Source organism: Salmo salar, chromosome 15 (assembly GCF_965601325.2).
Source record: "Salmo salar chromosome 15, fSalSal1, whole genome shotgun sequence".
NCBI classification, from domain to species: domain Eukaryota; kingdom Metazoa; phylum Chordata; class Actinopteri; order Salmoniformes; family Salmonidae; genus Salmo; species Salmo salar.
Window position 1 is genome coordinate 87,212,699 of NC_138305.1, and position 20,978 is coordinate 87,233,676.

Below are 20,978 nucleotides of genomic sequence, written 5' to 3' on the forward strand. Positions count from 1 at the left end.
AGAAGGAGCAGGTTACCAGGCAAGCTTCCAACTGTAGATGTGTTCATGCAGAAGGTAGCCTCACTACCTCACCCCACTGAGCCAGAGTTGTTGTTTTGTTTTCATCCTGCTATCAGCTACAACAGGGAGGGTATGGTTTCACTGTGAAACAGCACCAGGCTATCTGGAATGTTTCTATGGCTCTCTTCACTACCATAGATGATTATGTTGTTCCTATGCATCTTAAAGTCACATGATTCATACACAACAGGATCTTAAGAAGCAGACATTCAGGTTCTAGCTGAAGAGCTCAGAGAGGAGTGACATGCTTGATTAAATGCTGCCACTTGAGGTGAGCAAACACGTACACACAGGGACACACATACACTGGGATAGACACACACACACACACACACACGCGCGCAGGCACACCATGATGCACCTAATTCCATTGGAAGAAGGGCGTTCATTTTAAATGCAGGGTCAGAGTCTAAAGGCGAATAATAGCTTCTAAAAATGTGTGTGCCTGTGAGTGTGCGTGCGTGCGTGCGTGCATGTGTGTGTCTGTGCGTATTTACGTGCGTGTATGTGTGCGCTTCAGCGTTTGTGGGCATCAGTCTGTGTGAACACCTCCGTGTCATCCCCGGCGCTCCGGTGACCTTTTCAGTTCCTGCCGCCTGAGTTTGTGATAACACAATTACACCAGGCTAATGAACAGAGCACCCAGATAAAGTACCCGCCACGCACACTTCCGCTCAGCGTTTCAATCTCTTTTAAAGGCTACATTTGCATCTTTAATATAAATGTAATTCCTCATTAATGTGCAGATGGCTGGTCAGATGAGAGTAGAGGGAAAATACACTACATGACCAAAAGTATGTGAACACCTGCTCGTCAAACTTCTCATTTCAAAATCATGGGCATTAATATGGAGTTGATCCCCCTTTGCTGCTATAACAGCCTCCATTCTTCCGGGAAGGCTTCCCACTAGACATAGGCCTTCCCTGTGGCTCAGTTGGTAGAGCATGGTGTTTTCAACGCCAGCATGGTGTGTGCAACACCAGGGTTGTGGGTTCGATTCCCACGGGGGGCCAGTACAATATAAAAGTTTAAAAAAATGTTTTTTTTAAATGTATGAAATGTATGCATTCACTACTGTAAGTCGCTCTGGATAAGAGCGTCTGCTAAATGACTAAAATGTAAATGTAGACTTGTTTCCATTTAGCCACAAGAGCATCAGTGAGGTCAGACACTGAGGTCAGACACTGATGTTGGGCGTTTAGGCCTGGCTCGCAGTCAGCGTTCCAATTCATCCCAAAAGTGTTCGGTGGGCTTGAGGTCAGGACTTTGTGAAGGCCAGTCAAGTTCTTCCACACCGATCTCAACAAACCATTTCTGTATGGACCTCGCTTTGTGCACAGGGGCATTGTTATGCTGAAACAGGAAAAGGCCTTCACCAAACTGTTGCCACAAAGTTGGAAGCACAGAATCGTCTAGAATGTCATTGTACGCTGTAGCGTCAAAATTTCCCTTCACTGGAACTAAGGGGCCTAGCCTGAAACATGAAAAACAACCCCAAACCATTATTTCTCCTCCACCAAACGTTACAGTTGGCACTATGCATTGGGGCATTGTGGTAGCGTTCTCCTGGCATCCGCTAAACCCAGATTTTTCCGTCGGACTACCAGATGGTGAAGCGGGATTCATCACTCCAGAGAACGCGTTTCCACTGCTCCAGTCCAATGGCAACGAGCTTTACACCACTCCAGCTGATGCTTGGCATTGCGCATGGTGATCTTAGGTTTGTATGTGGCTGCTTGGCCATGGAAACCCATGTCATTAAGCTTCCGACGAACAGTTCTTGTGCTGACGTTGCTTCCAGAGGCAGTTTGGAACTCCGTAGTGAATGTTGCAACCGGGGACAGACGATTTTTACGGGCTACGTGCTTCAGCAGTCGTTGTTGCTCCTAGACGTTTCCACTTCATAATAACAGCACTTACAGTTGACCGGGGCAGCTCTAGCAGGGCAGAAATATGATGAATTGACTTGTTGGAAAGGTGGTATCCTATGACGGTGCCATGTTGAAAGTCACTGAGCTCTTCAGTAAGGCCATTCTACTGCCAATGTTTGTCTATGGAGACTTTATACACCTGTCAGCAACGGGTGTGGCTGAAATAGCCGAATCCACTAATTTGAAGGGTTGTCCACATACGTTTGTATATATAGTGTATTTAAATCTACACCCTCCTCCTCTCCCTCCTCCCTGCCTCCACTGCCCTCTGTGCTCTGACTATGTGCCCTCGTATTAACCATGCTTGCTTTTCAAAGGACATGCTAAGAGATTAAACTAATATAGACCAATGGCTGAGTGAAACTGAATGTCACCCATAGAGGACCCGTCCATTTTTAAATGGAAAAGTGCATTACTTCATCTAGGAGTAATGCACTATTGTGACAGTGATCGACCATAGTGGACCCAAGTGAAGATTCCAGACATTGAAGATTCCACCGTGGAGGTTTGTAAGGGAATCCTTCAGGGCTGTGGAGGTTTGCAAGGGAATCCTTCAGGGCTGTGGAGGTTTGCAAGGGAATCCTTCAGGGCTGTGGAGGTTTGCAAGGGAATCCTTCAGGGCTGTGGAGGTTTGCAAGGGAATCCTTCAGGGCTGTTGAGGTTTGCAAGGGAATCCTTCAGGGCTGTGGAGGTTTGTAAGGGAATCCTTCAGGACTGTGGAGGTTTGTAAGGGAATCCTTCTGGGCTGTGGAGGTTTGTAAGGGAATCCTTCAGGGCTGTGGAGGTTTGTAAGGGAATCCTTCAGGACTGTGGAGGTTTGTAAGGGAATCCTTCTGGGCTGTGGAGGTTTGTAAGGGAATCCTTCAGGACTGTGGAGGTTTGTAAAGGAATCCTTCAGGACTGTGGAGGTTTGTAAGGGAATCCTTCTGGGCTGTGGAGGTTTGTAAGGGAATCCTTCTGGGCTGTGGAGGTTTGTAAGGGAATCCTTCAGGGCTGTGGAGGTTTGTAAGGGAATCCTTCAGGACTGTGGAGGTTTGTAAGGGAATCCTTCTGGGCTGTGGAGGTTTGTAAGGGAATCCTTCAGGACTGTGGAGGTTTGTAAGGGAATCCTTCAGGGCTGTGGAGGTTTGTAAGGGAATCCTTCTGGGCTGTGGAGGTTTGTAAGGGAATCCTTCAGGGCTGTGGAGGTTTGTAAGGGAATCCTTCAGGGCTGTGGAGGTTTGCAAGGGAATCCTTCAGGACTGTGGAGGTTTGTAAGGGAATCCTTCTGGGCTGTGGAGGTTTGTAAGGGAATCCTTCTGGGCTGTGGAGGTTTGTAAGGGAATCCTTCAGGGCTGTGGAGGTATGTAAGGGAATCCTTCAGGGCTGTGGAGGTTTGTAAGGGAATCCTTCTGGGCTCTCTGGCACGGAGCTGCTCTAGCTGCTGTGGTTGTGGCTCTGATTAGTGCAGCTAGGGCCTGAAAGCATTCCAGCTATGCAAGGCCAGAGCCGGGGGAATAGGGGATAGGGTTAGCATGGTTCCACGCCTTATAGAGCTTATTATAATAATACATAAAAGAGGAACTGATGAAAGAACATGCCTGTTTCCTTTAGGGCCTTTACTGACCCCTGCGCCTCTACCATCCCTGGGGGAATAACACTCTACTGGAGCTGCACGAGAGCGAAGGGGTGGAGGGGGGTTGATCTCTGTCAGGTTGGTGGCCTCTGATATGTGGTAAAGGCTTGTAATTCAGGCAATTCATCCAATCATGCAATTAATTAAATTCACTACACCTCTGAAGTATAAACAGCCGTGGGTGGCCCACTGGGGAATATAAGCCTGGATAATATAGCCATCTGTCTGGGTCTATACCACAATAATGTACTGACATGCATTTACATGTAGGATTAAGTTATACTACCACATTACTGGAGGAATTTAGTAGAATCTACTCATTTAGTAGAATGATTACTTGGGGGGGGGGGGGGGGGGCAGAAACAGAACAGACACCCTGAGTTTCCTGTTCCACCAGCATCACCTGTCTCCACGGCTCTCTGTCTGTGAGTTGTTGCACATCTGGAGCCAACTGGGACAGTACATCCACACCCCCACTAATCACTGAGCAAACATTCAGGAGACTCGCAACAAAAACAGGATTTTACGTAAACCAACATAGCATTCCCCAAGTCTCTCTATTGCTGTGTTAGTTGTACACAACAGGATTCATTTGGGTTGTAACAGTTGATAAGAAAGCCCTCCTGACATTGCGACGTATTGGTGGCCCAGACATAAACAGAGCCATTGTTCCTGGCCTGCTCACTCTTCCTCCCGGCCCAGGGGATCCACTCATCACACGAGTCTTGCAGCCACGCACGACTCAGGGAAACAGGGAAGAATGGCTGTGGAGTCCGTAAAACTAGCTAGGGTTTAGGAGAGTTTTGACCTTAAGAAAACACTCTCACAGTCATGTAAACTACACAGCAGTCATGCAACCAGTCCCCTATGTGCACACAACCCCCCCGAACAGCTGTCGTACTAGCTACTATCCCACAGTAAAACATACCAGTCATCCATGACTGGGACTGGGGTCCTTCAGCATCCTAAAGGCCAACACACAAGGGGTCCTGGGTTAGTGAGGGTAGAGACTAGGCCTGCTGTGGATCATACCCTGCACATCTCTGCAGAGCTGTGAATCCAAACGATCTCAAATAGATCTCTGTTATCAGGCCTGGGGTTAGCAGGCGGACACAGAGCTCTATATCTAATGACCAACACAAAATCCACAACTTGAGATGGGATCACACTTTCAAATGACACAGGGACCCAGGTCAGTGGGACAAAGCTGAAACTCACACAGTCACACACACAACATCTGTCACGGGTGTAAAGCTGTGTTTCTCCTCACTCAGTCACACCCAGACAGATAGACATACACAAACACACATAGATATAAATAGAAACACATACACAGACGCGTAAAAACAGCACAAAAGATTGCAAAGAGAAGTTTACATTTACTGACAGAAATCTCTTCATCTCACTTTGTGGCCGTCTCAGTATCAACCAATTCACTTTCCTAAAAAAATCCCCTGGAGTGAGTGATGTGCTAAGCCCCTGCTAAACTTAAACCTAAATTCTGCTCCAGTGACCATTGATCCCTGAACCACTGCAGCGGCCAGAAGGATTTCTAAGGCTGACAGCTGTTTGGGCTGAGGCTGAGGGCTGAGGCTGGGGGCTGAGGCTGGAGGCTGAGGGCTGAGGCTGGAGGCTGAGGGCTGAGGCTGGGGGCTGAGGCTGGGGTCTGAGGGCTGGGGTCTGAGGGCTGAGGCTGAGGGCTGAGGCTGGGGGCTGAGGGCTGGAGGCTGAGGGCTGAGGCTGGAGGCTGAGGGCTGAGGATGGAGGCTGAGGATGGAGGCTGGGGCTGGGGGCTGAGGCTGAGGGCTGAGGCTGAGGGCTGAGGCTGAGGGCTGAGGCTGTATGGGGTAGTTAATCATGGTTAACAGTCATCCTCTCCTCCTCTCCTCATCGTCATGCTGCCATGGCATGGCTGTCACGCCCCAATGATACACCGGACAAACACTGCAGTTAGTTCTTTCACAAATAAACAAGAGACTGATGGCAATGAGAACGAGCTACATCATTCTACCATGACCGCACCAGTTTGAGGCTGGCTAGCGTCTCTCTCTTTCCTTTCCAAGCTGTGAAATGTGGAAAACATGTGGTAAGAGCACAGGAGGACGCCTGGCAGCAGTGCCTGGGTAAAGTCAAACACCCATGCTGTATGTCCAACAACAAAATAGCACCTTGTCTGTAATTGTCAAAATTCTTAGTTTGCCGATGCCAGCTGCAGTCTGAAATGCTGAGATGGGCCAATTAAGCTTCATGAGGCCCTGAATGGATCTCTTTTCGCTCATTTACTTCTATCATGGATTTAAAAAGAATTTTGCTACCAGGGGTAAAACATCTGACAATCGTCAGCACAGTTCCACTGTAATGTGATTGAGGTCTAATGTGGCTGCAGGTGACCAACTGAAATGCAGGTAAACAAACACACATCCTGAAACCACCTCCTATGCAGAGACAGCCAGAGGCACACAGCTGGTCTGTTCTCCTTCTCCCCTGAACTATGATGGTTAGCAGGGAAACGTGAAGAGAATCTCATCAGGAGGAAGGAATGTGAACCCTGACCCTGGCCCGCGACCCACAGCAGGCCAGGGCCTTCATTGGGCTGCCAGTATAATCATTTCCAGAGCAGGCCATTCGGACCGGCAGAGAGAGGGGGAAGGGGAGGGGGGGGAGAAGGGGGCTTCAAAGCCTGCTGGGTAACGTCTGCATACACCAGGTCTGCTAAAGGAATCACGCTGCTGATGTTCACTAGAACAGGCCATGTTTCTCAGCCCATGACTCACTCCTCCTCCACCTCCACACCACCACTGACTGGCTTCTCTCCACACCATGTCCGACCAGAATGTTACAGGAACACAGAACACTGCCTGGCTAGTGCTACATCCCTGCATGTCATAGCAACACCAGCTACCTACTAAACTAGAGCAGAGCGTTGCTCGGCGACACAGAAAAACCAGTGGTGTCGAAGAAGCGTTATTAATCAAATCAAATCAAAGGTTATTTGTCACATGCGCCGAATACAGCAGGTGTAAACCTTACAGTGAAATGCTTACTTACAAACCCTTGACCAACAATGCTTTAAGGAAGTTAAGAAAAAAAATGTAAATAAGTGTTAAGTAAAAAATTGCTAAGTAAAAAAATAGAAAACAAAAGTAACAAATAATTAAAAAGCAGCAGTAAAATAGCAAGCGAGGCTATATACAGGGGGTACAGGAACAGAGTCAATGTGCGGGGGCACCAGTTACCGTAATTTCCGGACTATTAAGCGCACCTGAATATAAGCCGCACCCACTGAATTAAAAAAAATATATTATTTTGAACATAAATAAGCCGCACATGTCTATAAGCCGCAGGTGCCTACCGGTACATTGAAAAAATGAACTTTACACAGGCTTTAACGAAACACGGCTTGTAACAAAAATAAATAGGCTTTAACGAAACACGGCTTGTAACAAAAAATAAAAAATTAGCAGTAAGCTTTAGTTGTCTTTTTGCACTGAGTCAATTCCTCACGCTGCTGTTTCCAACGTCTTATCATCGACTCATTAAGACCAAGCTCCCGTGCAGCAGCTCTATTTCCTTTTCCAACAGCCAGATCAATCGCCTTCAACTTGAAAGCTGCATCATATGCATTTCTCCGTGTCTTTGCCATGATGAGGGTGACAAAATGACTACCGTAATCAGAATGATGGGAAGTTTGAGAGCGCTCGATTTAATCTAAACAGTAAACAAAAAAGTTGTTTGACCTTAACCCGTTCGGCAATTTCATTGGTCTAATGAAAGCTTCATGCCGCCAAAAAACTGAGCACGTCACAGAATGTGTTTTTTTTTTTTTTTTACTTGAAAGAGGGAAAAATCCATATATTAGCCGCGTCATTGTTTAAGCCGCGAGGTTCAAAGCGTGGGAAAAAAGTTGCGGCTTATAGTCCGGAATTTACGGTAGTTGAGGTAATTGAGGTAATATGTACATGTAGGTAGAGTTAAAGTGACTATGCATAGATTTTAAACAGAGAGTAGCAGCATCGTAAAAGAAGGGTCTGGGTAGCCCTTTGATTAGCTGTTCAGGAGTATTATGGCTTGGGGGTAGAAGCTGTAAGAAGCCTTTTCGACCTTGACTTGGCGCTCCGGTACCGCTTGCCGTGCGGTAGCAGAGAGAACAGTCTATGACTGGGGTGGCTGGAGTCTTTGACAATTTTTAGGGCCTTCCTCTGACACCACCTGATATAGAGGTCCTGGATGGCAGGAAGCTTGGCCCCAGTGATGTACTGGGCCATACGCACTACCCTCTGTAGTGCCTTGCGGTCGGAGGCCGAGCAGTTGCCATACCAGGAAGTGATGCAACCAGTCAGGATGCTCTCGATGGTGCAGCTGTAGAAACTTTTGAGTATCTGAGGACCCAATCCGTGAAGGCCTGGTAAATGATAGGTCACCCAGCATGGTAACATTGAAAAATGGCACTCTTTATTCTGACCTTTCATTTAACTCTTTCAAATCCCCACAGAAGGGTGCACGCTTTCACACATTCCTCTGGAGATGCATGGTGGTACCATTTGTGTGTGTGTGTGTGTGTGTGTGTGTGGTGTGTGTGTGTGTGTGTGTGTGTGTGTGTGTGTGTGTGTGTGTGTGTGTGTGTGTGTGTGTGTGTGTGTGTGTGTGTGTGTAGGATTAATCCTACACGTAGAGATCTGGAAACGTATAGCCTTGGCCTGGTCATCTGTCCATCAGATGCATGTGACTGGGAGCTCCTCTGCTCAGACATGGAGGCAAGGATTCCAAACCCTATGACCGTCTCAGGCCTTGTGGCGTTAGCGAGCAGGGGGCTTTGGACTGCACCGTGATACATCAGGAGGAGCAGGACAAAGCCATGAATAAATACATGAGTTAAACAAAGGGAGAAGGGAAATATCCTTTTCCTGCATGTTGCGGTCTGCAGGATAACCCATCCCTCCCAGAGAGATCAATAGGCTAATTCAAATCCTTTAATGGGGTATTAATTAGGAGATTACTGAACGAACAGCAGATTGCACTTCACCACTTCACCCCTCCTTGGTCTGCACTGCAGATATCAGTGGAGACCACTGTCTTAGGACAGGACCGTATTTGGACCAGAGCTCAACCACACCTCACACACTGCTGGTCCAATGTCAGTATAGACCTCGGTCAGAAGACATGACATCTGGACAAGAACTCAACCACAGCTCCCCTCACACACTGCTGGTCCAAAAGACAGTGGAGAATGCTGTCAGAGGACATGACCACATATGGACCAGAGCTCAACCACACCTCACACACAGTTGGTCCCATGTCATTAGAGCCTAAACAATGCATCTGACAGGGAAGGATAGAGGCCCCAGAGCTGTGAGAGTGGTTAACAAGCTACCCCTCACCCTGTTTACCAGGCCCATATCCCCTTCTGAAGACAGCATCCCTCCACACTTCTAGTGTTGTGATGACACCAGATGTCAATCACTTCAGCACTGAGGCAAACACCACAGACAGACAGACAGACAGACAGACAGACAGACAGACAGACAGACAGACAGACAGACAGACAGACAGACAGACAGACAGACAGACAGACAGACAGACAGACAGACAGACAGACAGACAGACAGACAGACAGACAGACAGACAGACAGACAGACAGACAGAGGGAAGGGAACGTAAGGGGGTTGCTGCTGCTGCTGCGGGAAAGTGTGAATCCTTGTGGTGATAAACAAATAAACACAAGGCCGTTTCAGCCACAGTACTCCGACAGGGGGTGAACTAGGGACTCTTAGCCCAGCTGTGGGAGGCTAGTGTTGGGGGAACACCCCCTCTACGCTCCCCTCTCCTCCCTCCAGAACCAAGGTCTGTCCTCCCTGTCCTGTCCCCACAGAGAGATGATTTGTTGGACTAGTGGCGTCCTTACCACCGGGCCTCCCCAGGGCCAGGCTCGTCCTGTGAGCCACACTCTCTATTAGTCTTACTTACAGACCTGACCTGGCCTGCTGAATTATTCACAGCCCTCTGTACACAGAGCAACAGCCTGGTAATAGACTTAATGCAGTATATCAGAGAGGAGAGAGGAAATGACAAAATAAAGATCTAGAAGTAATAGTAGTAAATTAGCAACACATAGGAATAATGCTGAGTTGTTCCAAAGAATAAACTACTGACTTTACTTTAGTTTCACAACAGGGAATAATTCATAGAAGGCTGTACACACACACACACACACACACACACACACACACACACACACACACACACACACACACACACACACACACAGACACACACACAGACACACACACACACACAGACACACACACACAGTGTAGACACACACACACACAGAATGTAGCAGCAAGTGTCTTAGTGTGGCGGTGTTCTCATTAGAAACCCGACCTGCCTGGAGCAGAGCTTCCTCAGCTAGTCTCAGCTGAGATCACTAAACAAACACTCTTCAAAATGCATTTGGAAAGATAAAACAGCATAAGTCGGGAAATGTGTTGAGTGAATTCATCTCCATGCATTTCTACAGCCTCCTCTCACAGAATGCTACAACAGCAAAAGCTAATGATAGGAGATAGCAGGTAGCAGATGGTAGTGTGTGTGTGTTAGCCTGGATCTACGGACTGATAAGGCTGAGAGATATGCTGATATTGAAACAGAGAAGGGTCCTGGAGTAGCAGCGGTGGGGGTAGGGGGACAGGGTCTTTTCAAGTGCAAAGCTCCCTCCCACTAGGAGGTTCGAAGCATCTGAGCTAGACAGGGGGGCATACTGGCCTTGAGGCCTCGGTACCCAGACCAGACCCGTCTCTGAGCTGCTATACAGAGCCAACAGCAGAGTGGGTTAGGATACTAGTCCAGATAAGAACACTGAGTCCTGATAGGGCTAGGCTAGCACTATGTTATCAAACCACACCAAGGTCATTGGAACAGCCTTTTTATTATTGAAGTAGTGTAATAATAACTTCCACTTAGAGGTATGTGTGCTCATACACACACACATGCACGCACGCACGCACCACACACACAGCCACTTTTGCCTTTGACTAAGCACTCAACAGAATGAGGTGGGCAAGCCAGTGTCCTAATCAGGAGGAGTGTTATGCATGCTGACTAAGATGTTCCCAGGCTCCTGCCCACACGGTCACTGTCGTAGTCACCATCAGACTCGTCATCCCAGGAAAGCCCTTCCTCTCCTCCCCTCTCCCCTCCTCTCCTCTCCCCTCCTCCCCTCCCCTCACCTCTCCTCTCCTCTTTTCTGCTAGCCAAGGAAAACAGCGGATCAGGATAGGAGATGTGTCTCAAAACTATGTGAGGAAAAAATCTGATTTGGCCATGGCCCAGGGCTATAATATGATATGAATTGTGAAGGATGATGGGAGATGTTGCCTGACGACTCACCCTGAATTTATTTCCACTGCTTTATCGATAGCTACCTACTGCCATCCTTGAAGAATTTCCCACTGGGCACACACTGGTTGAATCACCGTTGTTTCCACGTCATTTCAATGAAATTACATTCAACCAATGTGGATTAGACATTGAATTGACGTCTGTGCCCAGTGGGTTGTGTGACATTAAAATGAGGGGCATTGTCAAAAACAAATTCATAACTGATTGGATGGTCTCTAACAAATCTAACCAATCAGAGTATGAAAGTTGACAACATGTAGGCCCAACCCATCGGTTTCTGGGACCAATCAGAACGGTCACAATGTGTTAGAGTTCTAGAAATTCTCGAGGAGGGAGGCAAATGTAGACTTGTGGAACAGAAACGTCAGTTGGCCGGAGCGATGTGGATGGGTAGCCAGGCAAGGGACAATGGTGATGATCTGCCATACTGACAGTGGTTTACTACTCCAATAACACGGAATGGACCTGTCCTCTTTCAGCCAGATGCACTGTATGGACAACAATGGAAACAGATGTTTTGTAGATAAAGGAGCTTTGAGGAATAAGTGCTCATAAAATTGTGTTTATTCCTGACAAAACCTTGCAGGCCATCCAGTAAATATTCAAATTGAATTTGAGAAAATAAACGGCATACTTGCTGTGGCAAAAATCAAACTGAATACTAATGACTGAGTTAGAGCCTGTTTTCTAAACAGAATACTGTGAGTTTGATCAGAACACATTGGACACTTCGGTCTCCTCCATTTTCTGCACCTGTCATTTTCCCCCTGAACATTTTGAAAGAGAACCTATTTCAATCTCTGTCCCTTTGATTTAGGTGCCCTTTTACAGCAAAGCCAGCTTCAAAACATTTCAGACTTAAAAGCTCCACTATCCCTGACAGAGCAGCCTTGAAAGAGAGGATAGTGAAAAAAGGGGACAAAAATAACCAAAGAATAGTTAGTTATTATTGAGATTAATTCTATATCTTAACAAAACATTTCAAACAGGCTAGGTGAACATGACTATTTCAATGAATCAACAGTAATTGATTAACAATGACATTGAGTGACTCCTCACGTAACGAAGACAAAAAAGACCATGATTTGGGAGACTGTCACGAAATTAAATCCATAGAATCCATGGAGGAAGGATTGCTGACATATGATTGACAATTCTATCTAAAAGCATAATTGAGAAATAATTAATCAAAGTAGGATTTTTTATTTTATTTTGGCCTTTAAGACTACATGATGTTTCATCTATAGACGCTACAAAGCAAACATTGGTGTCATATGAAGCTTTATCACTTGCTCTGTACTATGAGTAGTAATATGAGTAGGCACCTGTTGGTAGAAGGGTAAAAATAAAAAAGTACACATTGAATATCCCTTTGAGCATGGTGAAGTTATTAATTACACTTTGGATGGTGTATCAATACACCCCAGTCACACAAAGATACAGGCGTCCTTCCTAACTCAGTTGCCGGAAAGGAAGGAAACCACTCAGTGATTTCACCAAGAGGCCAATGGTGACTTTAAAACAGTTACAGAGTTTAATGGCTGTGATAGGAGAAAACTGAGGATGGATCAACAACATTGTCGTTACACCACTATACTAACCTAAATGGCAGAGTGAAAAGAAGGAAGCCTGTAGAGAATACAAATATTCCAAAATATGCATCCTGTTTGCAATAAGGCACTAAAGTAAAACTGCAAAAAATGTAGCAAAGCAATGAACGTTATGTCCTGAATACAAAGCATTATGTTTGGGGCAAATCCAACACAACAAATCACTGAGAAGCACTCTTCATATTTTCAAGCATGGTGGTGGCTGCATCATGTTATGGGTGTGCTTGTCATCAGCAAGGACTAGGGTTTTTTTTAGGATAAAAAGAAACAGAATAGAGCAAAGCACAGGAAGAATCCTAGAGGAAAACCTGATTCATTCAGTGTGCTTTCCAACAGACACTGGGAGACAAATTCACATTTCAGCAGGACAATAACCTGAAAGGGCATAGTTACAGTTTTTACGTAAATCTACTTGAAAATGGCTGTCTAGCAATGATCAACAAGCTATTTGACAGAGCTAGAATAATTTTGTAAAGAATATTGTGCAAATATTGTACAATCCAGGTGGACAAAGCTCTTAGAGACTTACCTAGAAAGAATCACAGCTGTTATCACTGCCAAAGGTGATTCTAACATGGATTGACTCAGGGGTGTGAATACTTAAGTAAATTAGATATTTCTGTATTTTATGTTAAATAAATTTAAAGAAAAATTCTATAACGTGAACGTCTAGTAACCCAATGGTTGCATTTTCGAATCTCATCACGGACAACTTACTACTTTTTAACTATTTCACAACTAGTTAGCATGTTAACTAACCCTTCCCCTAACTTAATTCCTAACCTTAACCTCTAACCCCTAACCTAGATAACATTAGCCACCTAGCTAACATTAGCATTAGCCACCTAGATAACATTTTGGAATTTATAACATACTGTATCATACTAGTCGGAGAGTCTCAGATTTACGTTCACTATGTTACGTCCACCCCTGAGTCCAAAATGTTTAGAATTACAGGAAATTTGCTTTAAAACTGCAAAATGTTCCTCAGTCTCATGGCAAAAGTTGTAGAATTGCAGGAAATTTGCTTTAAAACAGAAACATTTTCTCTCAGCCTCATGACAAAATATTAAGAATAGCATGAAATTACAGTGCATTTGGAAAGTATTTAGACCCCTTCACTGTTTTTTTTCCTCATCAATTTACAAACAATACCCCATAATGACAAAGCAAAAACAGGTTTACATTTTTTTAAATAATAAACTGCAGATCATCTCAAGCTGACTAGTCTCCCAGTCCATGCCACTGAATTTTTTTTTTTTTTAATGTTTTTTTATTTCACCTTTATTTAACCAGGTAGGCTAGTTGAGAACAAGTTCTCATTTACAACTGCGACCTGGCCAAGATAAAGCAAAGCAGTGCGACACAAACAACAACACAGAGTTACACATGGAATAAACAAACATATAGTCAATAATACAATAGAGAACGTCTATATACAGTGTGTGCAAATGAGGTAGGATAAGGGGTTGAGGCAATAAATAGGCCATAGTGGCGAAATTATTACAGTACGGCAAATTAAACACTGGGGTGATAGATGTGCAGAAGATGAGTGTGCAAGTAGTGGTACTGGGGTGCAAAGGAGCAAAATAAATAAAATAAATAACAATATGGTGATGAGGTAGTTGGATGGGCTATTTACAGATGGGCTATGTACAGGTGCAGTGATCTGTGAGCTGCTATGACAGCTGGTGCTTAAAGCTAGTGAGGGAGATATGAGTCTCCAGCTTCAGTGATTTTTGCAGTTCGTTCCAGTCATTGGCAGCAGAGAACTGGAAGGTAAGGCGGCCGAAGGAGGAAAAGGCTTTGGGGGGTGACCAGTGAAATATACCTGCTGGAGCGTGTCCTGCGGGTGGGTGCTGCTATGGTGACCAGTGAGCTGAGATAAGGCCGGGCTTTACCTAGCAACGACTTATAGATGACCTGGAGCCAGTGGGTTTGGCGATGGATATGAAACGAGGGCCAGCCACCGAGAGCATACAGGTCGCAGTGGTGGGTAGTATATGGGGCTTTGGTGACAAAACGGATGGCACTGTGATAGACTGCATCCAATTTGCTGAGTAGAATGTTGGAGGCTATTTTGTAAATGACATTGCCGAAGTCAAGGATCGGTAGGATAGTCCGTTTTACTAGGGTATGTTTGGCAGCATGAATGAAGGATGCTTGTGAAATAGGAAACAGATTCTAGATTTAATTTTGGATTGGAGATGCTTAATATGAGTCTGGAAGGAGAGTTTACAGTCTAACCAGACACCTATGTATTTGTAGCAAACATCCCCACAGCATGATGCTGCCACCATCATGCATCACCGTAGGGATGGTATTGGCCAGGTGTTGAGCGATGCCTGGTTTCCTCTAGATGTGACGCTTGGCATTCAGGCCAAATAGTTCAATCTTGGTTTCATCAGACCAGAGAATCTTGTTTATCGTGGTCTGTGAGTCCTTTAGGTGCCTTTTGGCAAACTCCATGTGGGTTGTCATGTGCCTTTTTCTGAGGAGTGGCTTCCGTCTGGCCACTCTACTATAAAGGCCTGATTGGTGGAGTGCTGCAGAGATGGTTGTCATTCTGGAAGGTTCTCCCATCTCCACAGAGGAACTATGGAGCTCTGTCAGAGTGACCACCGGGTTCTTGGTCACCTCCCTGACCAAGGCCCTTCTCCCCCGATTGCTCAGTTTGGCCGGGCGGCCAGCTCTAGGAAGAGTCTTGGGGGTTCCAAACTTCTTCAATTTAAGAATGATGGATGCCATTGTGTTTTTGCGGCCCTTCAATGCTGCAGACATTTTTTGGTATCCTTGCCCAGATCTGTGCCTCAACACAATCCTGTCTCAGAGCTCTACGAACAATTCCTTCGACCTCATGGCTTGGTTTTCGCAATAAATTGGCAAAAAAAAAATGGAAACAGTTTTTGCTTCATTATGGGATATTGTGTGCAGATTGATTTTCGATTTTCAATAGATTTTTTTCCCAATCGATTTTAGAATAAGGCTGTAACGTAACAAAATGTGGAAAAGGTCAAGAGGTCTGAATACTTTCCGAATGCACAGTATCTAAAAAACGGCACACTTTTCTCTCTGCCCTGTGGATACATTTTTTTTAATTGCAGGACATTAGCAGTTTTCCAAAAAATATGAAAAAAAGCCATATATATATACAGTTGAAGTCGGAAGTTTACACCTTAGCCAAATACATTTAAACTCAGTTTTTCACAATTCCTGACATTTAATCAGAGTAAGAATTCCCTGTCTTACGTCAGTTAGGATCAACACATTATTTTAAGAATGTGAAATGTCAGAATAATAGTAGAGAGAATGATTTATTTCAGCTTTTATTTATTTCATCACATTCCCAGTGGGTCAGAAGTTTACATACACTCAATTAGTATTTGGTAGCATTGCCTTAAATTGTTTCACTTGGGTCAAACGTTTCGGGTAGCCTTTCACAAGCTTGCCACAATAAGTTGGGTGAAATTTGGCCCATTCCTCCTGACAGAGCTGGTGTAACTGAGTCAGGCTTGTAGGTCTCCTTGCTCGCACACGCTTTTTCAGTTCTGCCCACAAATTTTCTATGGGATTGAGGTCAGGGTGTTGTTATGGCCACTTCAATACCTTGACTTTGTTGTCCTTAAGCCATTTTGCCACAACTTTGGAAGTATGCTTGGGGTCATTGTCCATTTGGAAGACCCATTTGCGACCAAGCTTTAACTTCCTGACTGATGTTGTGAGATGTTACTTCAATATATCCCCATGATATCATCTATTTTGTGAAGTGAACCAGTCCCTCCTGCAGCAAAGCACCCCCACAACATGATGCTGCCACCCCCGTGCTTCATGGTTGGGATGGTGTTCTTCGGCTTGCAAGCCCGCCCCCTTTTTCCTCCAAACATAACGATGGTCATTATGGCCATACAGTTCTATTTTTGTTTCATCAGACCAGAGGACATTTCTCCAAAAACTACGATCTTTGTCCTCGTGTGCAGTTGCAAACCGTAGTCTGGCTTTTTTTATGGCGGTTTTGGAGCAGTGGCTTCTTCCTTGCTTAGCGGCCTTTCAGGTTATGTCGATATAGGACTCGTTTTACTGTGGATATAGATACTTTTGTACCTGTTCCCTCCAGCATCTTCACAAGATCCTTTGCTGTTGTTCTGGGATTGATCGCATTTTCGCACCAAAGTACGTTCATCTCTAGGAGACAGAACGCGTCTCCTTCCTGAGTGGTATGACGGCTGTGTGGTCCCATGGTGTTTATACTTACGTACTATTGTTTGTACAGATGAACGTGGTACTTTCAGGCATTTGGAAATTGTTCCCAAGGATGAACCAGACTTGTGGAGGTCTACAATTATTTTTCTGAGGTCTTGGCTGATTTTGAAGCACTGATCATGGCACTGAGTTTGAAGGTGGGCCTTGAAATACATCCACAGGTACACCTCCAATTGACTTAAATTATGTCAATTAGCCTATCCGAAGCTTCTAAAGCCATGACATCATTTTCTGGAATTGTCCAAGCTGTTTAAAGGAACAGTCAACTTAGTGCATGTTGGGGGTTATAAGTGAAATAATCTGTCTGTAAACAATTGTTGGAAAAATGACTTGTGTCATGCACAAAGTAGATGTCCTAACCGACTTGCCAAAAACTATAGTTTGTTAACAAGAAATGTGTAGATGGTTGAAAAACGAGTGTTAATGACTCCAACCTAAGTGTATGTAAACTTCCAACTTCAACTGTATATATGTGCAGATTGTAGGCTACTGTAGCATATGTATTACGTTCAGCTCTAGGAAGAGTCTTGGGTGTTCCAAACTTCTTCCATTTAAGAATGGAGGCCACTGTATACCTTCAATCCTGGGGACCGTCCAATTCTGCAGACATTTTTTGGTATCCTTCCCCAGATCTGTGCCTCGACACAATCCTGTCTCGGAGCTCTATGGACAATTCCTTCGACCTCATGGCTTGGTTTTTGCTCTGACATGCACTGTCAACTGTGGGACCTTATATAGACAGGTGTGTGCCTTTCCAAATCATGTCCAATCAATTGAATTTACTACAGGTGGACTCCAATCAAGTTGTAGAAACATCTCAAGGATGATCAATGGAAACAGGATGCACCTGATCTCAATTTCGAGTCTCATAGCAAAGGGTCTGAATACTTATGTAAATAAGGTATTTCTGTTTTTTATTTTTAATACATTTGTAAAAATGTATTATTCAAAAAAATGCATTATTCAATTTGTTCTTAACGGACTTGCCTAGTTAAATAAAGGTTAAAAAAATGTATACAAATAATACAATTATATATAAAAAATTTAAATAAATGGGGTATTGTGTGAGGATTTTTTTTTAATTGATTTTAGAATAAGGTTGTAACGTAACAAAATAAGGAAAAAGTCTAGAGGTCTGGAAACTTTCCGAATGCACTGTATCTATAAAACTGCCGCCAGCAAGATGAATGCGCTGACATCTTACAGATAGATGTCTGTACAAATTAAATCAAAATGATTGTAAATATTGATAATTGAGAAGGAATAGCCTACAAAGGTTGTTACATCCAGTGATTGCTAATTATAGCCTGTCATCCACATTGTGCTATTTATGAGTAAGGCCTACCAATAAACAGGCTATCTAATCCACAGTGTAGGCTAAACAAAACTTGGGCGGTAGTGTATGGAGTATTCCAATAAGGCTCCCATAATAAGAAAAGTGACTGTTTGGTTATGCGTAGCCTAAAAACACATTTGCATCCCCTTAATCACATAACCTACCAGTAGGCTATACAATCCTAATAAAAATGTCATTACATATAGTAGCCTATTTATATACACATTAGGCGATATAAACCTACCAATGGTGCATATGCTGTGGGAGTGGGAAGAACATCAATAGAGATTCTCGGTGCACACCCACGGCCAGCACCGCATGCATGTAGGCTACAAACCCAAACACACTGCGATAGGGAATCCTAACAATGCGACAACATATCAAGAGACTATTCTATCTACTTGGAATAAGGTTCAAAATAATGAATGAGAGCAAGTAGAGGCTACATAGCCTCCTACATAGCCCACTGGTAACAGCTAAAAACGGGACGCGAACACCATGCTTAATCCCCCCAAATAAATGAGGAAATACAAGGAATCACATTTCAAGAAAAATCTCATAGGCACACTGATGTCTGAACATTAATATGCGTTCAGCAATAACATCCAATTACATTCCCATCAAGCATTAGCCTGGATGGAGAGTCTAAAGTGGATGTTATTTTCGAGCGTCTAATCAACACGTTCCAGCATAGTCATAGGCCACCACTTTTATCCATTCTCTTCGGCATCTAAACGAATTGCATAGGCTCACCTACATCCAACATCGCCCAACCAGCCGTCACCTACGAATTCAGTGTCAGAACTTCATAAGATGACATTAAAGTGTCAGCGCATGTTGATGAGATGGGATTCACCCGCACCAAGACATGTCAACGCTTTTAAAATGACTTCAATAAATTGCCATTTGCTGTTTCATTTTTCTCCAGGCAATGATACGGTGGCAAACCTCAAGCTCTCTGTGTGCAAATTATGGAGTTGAAAATTAATTTCGTTGCGCTCCTATTTTATTAACCTGCATACATTTAAGCATGTGAGATAACGCCCCAGCTATGAAGCCTACACACGGCTGCTTGATAGGCTACTTGTATGCATTCGTCAAGTACAATGTAACTGGTCTACTTCACCAACTTGCCAATGATATCAAATATGTCGTTCAATCATTTTGCCAAAGAATGCGGTGTGCCCAAACCTGAATAAACTGAGAGATCGCAGATACTTGAACTAAAACGATCCCCCAGAGCCGCATTCATTGAGTCCTCGTTTGCCTATCCGAATTATACTGATACGACGACACGATAAATAGAAACATCGGGGGAAAGCATTGGGGGAGAGAGAAGGAATGTCACTCAATGGAGCCACAAACTACGCTACAAATTACACTGTAATAACCGCATTATAAGTCAAGTTGTTGGAGAAAAGTTTTGCTCTACTTACGGATAATTGTGATCTTGGGGTTTGTTTTCCTCAGCATGATTAAAATATTAAACTTGCAGACATTTCCACTACTGTCACGATACTCGTCCAAAGCTCCGAGTTCCGAGTCTTGAGCTTCTCACAGCATGAATGGAGCCGTATGCGGTGAGCTCCGGATAGCAACTCAGCCTCGTTCTGAGCGGCAGGAATGCGCGCGGCCGCTGTCTGCTGGGTCGCGTCGCCGCCTACCGCATGTAGGTGGCAGCGTTAGGCACCGTAGTGACCGCTGGACTCGAAAGCCCTGTTATAGGGCAACGTCGTCTGTCAGAATTTTTTTTACAAACACTGATTGATTGAAGATCATTTTTCATGAAGTTAAACCATTCCAACATAATAGTTTGATGTAGCCTATTAGTGTCTAAGGGTCGCCATACGTTGTCTCACGGCCACGGGAGGTAAAGGTAGGCACAGGAGGAACGAGGATTTCCATAAGATGCAGGATTTTTTATTGGATAAAGGAGCAGAGAGTTATCATTGAGGATTGCGTTCAGTATATGGCTGGCCTGTTCCCCTCTTCACCCGACCAGCTGAAACTCATTTAAATGCCCTCTGTGTTAGTAAACAGCTTTAGTTGAAGGTATTCTCTTTGGGGAAAAAGTGCCATCGAGAACCAAAACGGGTTCTTCGGCTATCCCATAGGATAACCCTTTGAAGAACCCTTTTTGGTTCCAGGAAGAACTGTTTTGGGTTCCATGCAATGTTCCCTCCATTTTTTTTCCGCACAGAGCAAATGTCAGCTCTCTGAAAGCACGTTTACTGTGAACACTGAGGCTGTACCCGCAATAAGTTACCGTTTTAACAGTGGCCAAGTAGGCTACTGTGGCTATTTGATCATCATGTAGGCCTAACATAGGGCCTACCATCAAAAACAATAGAGAAAATGCATCCCATAACATTTGAACATGGAAATAGCTATTCTATCATTCAGCCTATGTGTGGTGTTCATTGTAGACCTACATTCTATGAGACTTAAAAAAAAAACATGCAGGGCTTGACATTAAACTGTTTATCCACTTGTCTTTCAGACAAGGAGGTGAATGAAAATATTGTTGTGTTGTTTGATCAAGAAACCACTTTACAAAATAAAATGCATTATTATTCTCATCCCATTATTACAGAGAATCAGATGGATTATGCTACCCTCTGCCTGACTGACTTGCTTTTCAAAGATTTATAGAAATGTACAGGTTTTGTGCTCTTGTAGGAAGCAAATACTCCCCCATTGCTGACTACAAATGATCTATAACTGGGCTAATAATGTGCACACATGGCTACATGCAGCTCTCGCTTTGA

General features: G+C 44.4%; 1 protein-coding gene and 1 non-coding gene across 3 annotated transcripts in view; one reads left to right on the plus strand and one right to left on the minus strand.

Annotated features, from left to right (window-relative positions):
* LOC106572368 (plexin-A1) overlaps positions 1–19,801 on the minus strand; it is a 269,721-nt gene extending 249,920 nt beyond the window's left edge. For both annotated transcript variants that reach the window (XM_014146446.3, XM_014146445.3), the window contains exon 1: positions 19,647–19,801. The gene's annotated coding sequence lies outside the window, so the exon portion shown is untranslated. The remainder of the gene's footprint in view (positions 1–19,646) is intronic.
* trnae-uuc (transfer RNA glutamic acid (anticodon UUC)) lies at positions 977–1,072 on the plus strand. The gene is made up of 2 exons: positions 977–1,016; positions 1,037–1,072. It is a non-coding gene; the product is annotated as a tRNA-Glu (tRNA).
* Positions 19,802–20,978: the final 1,177 nt, after the last annotated feature.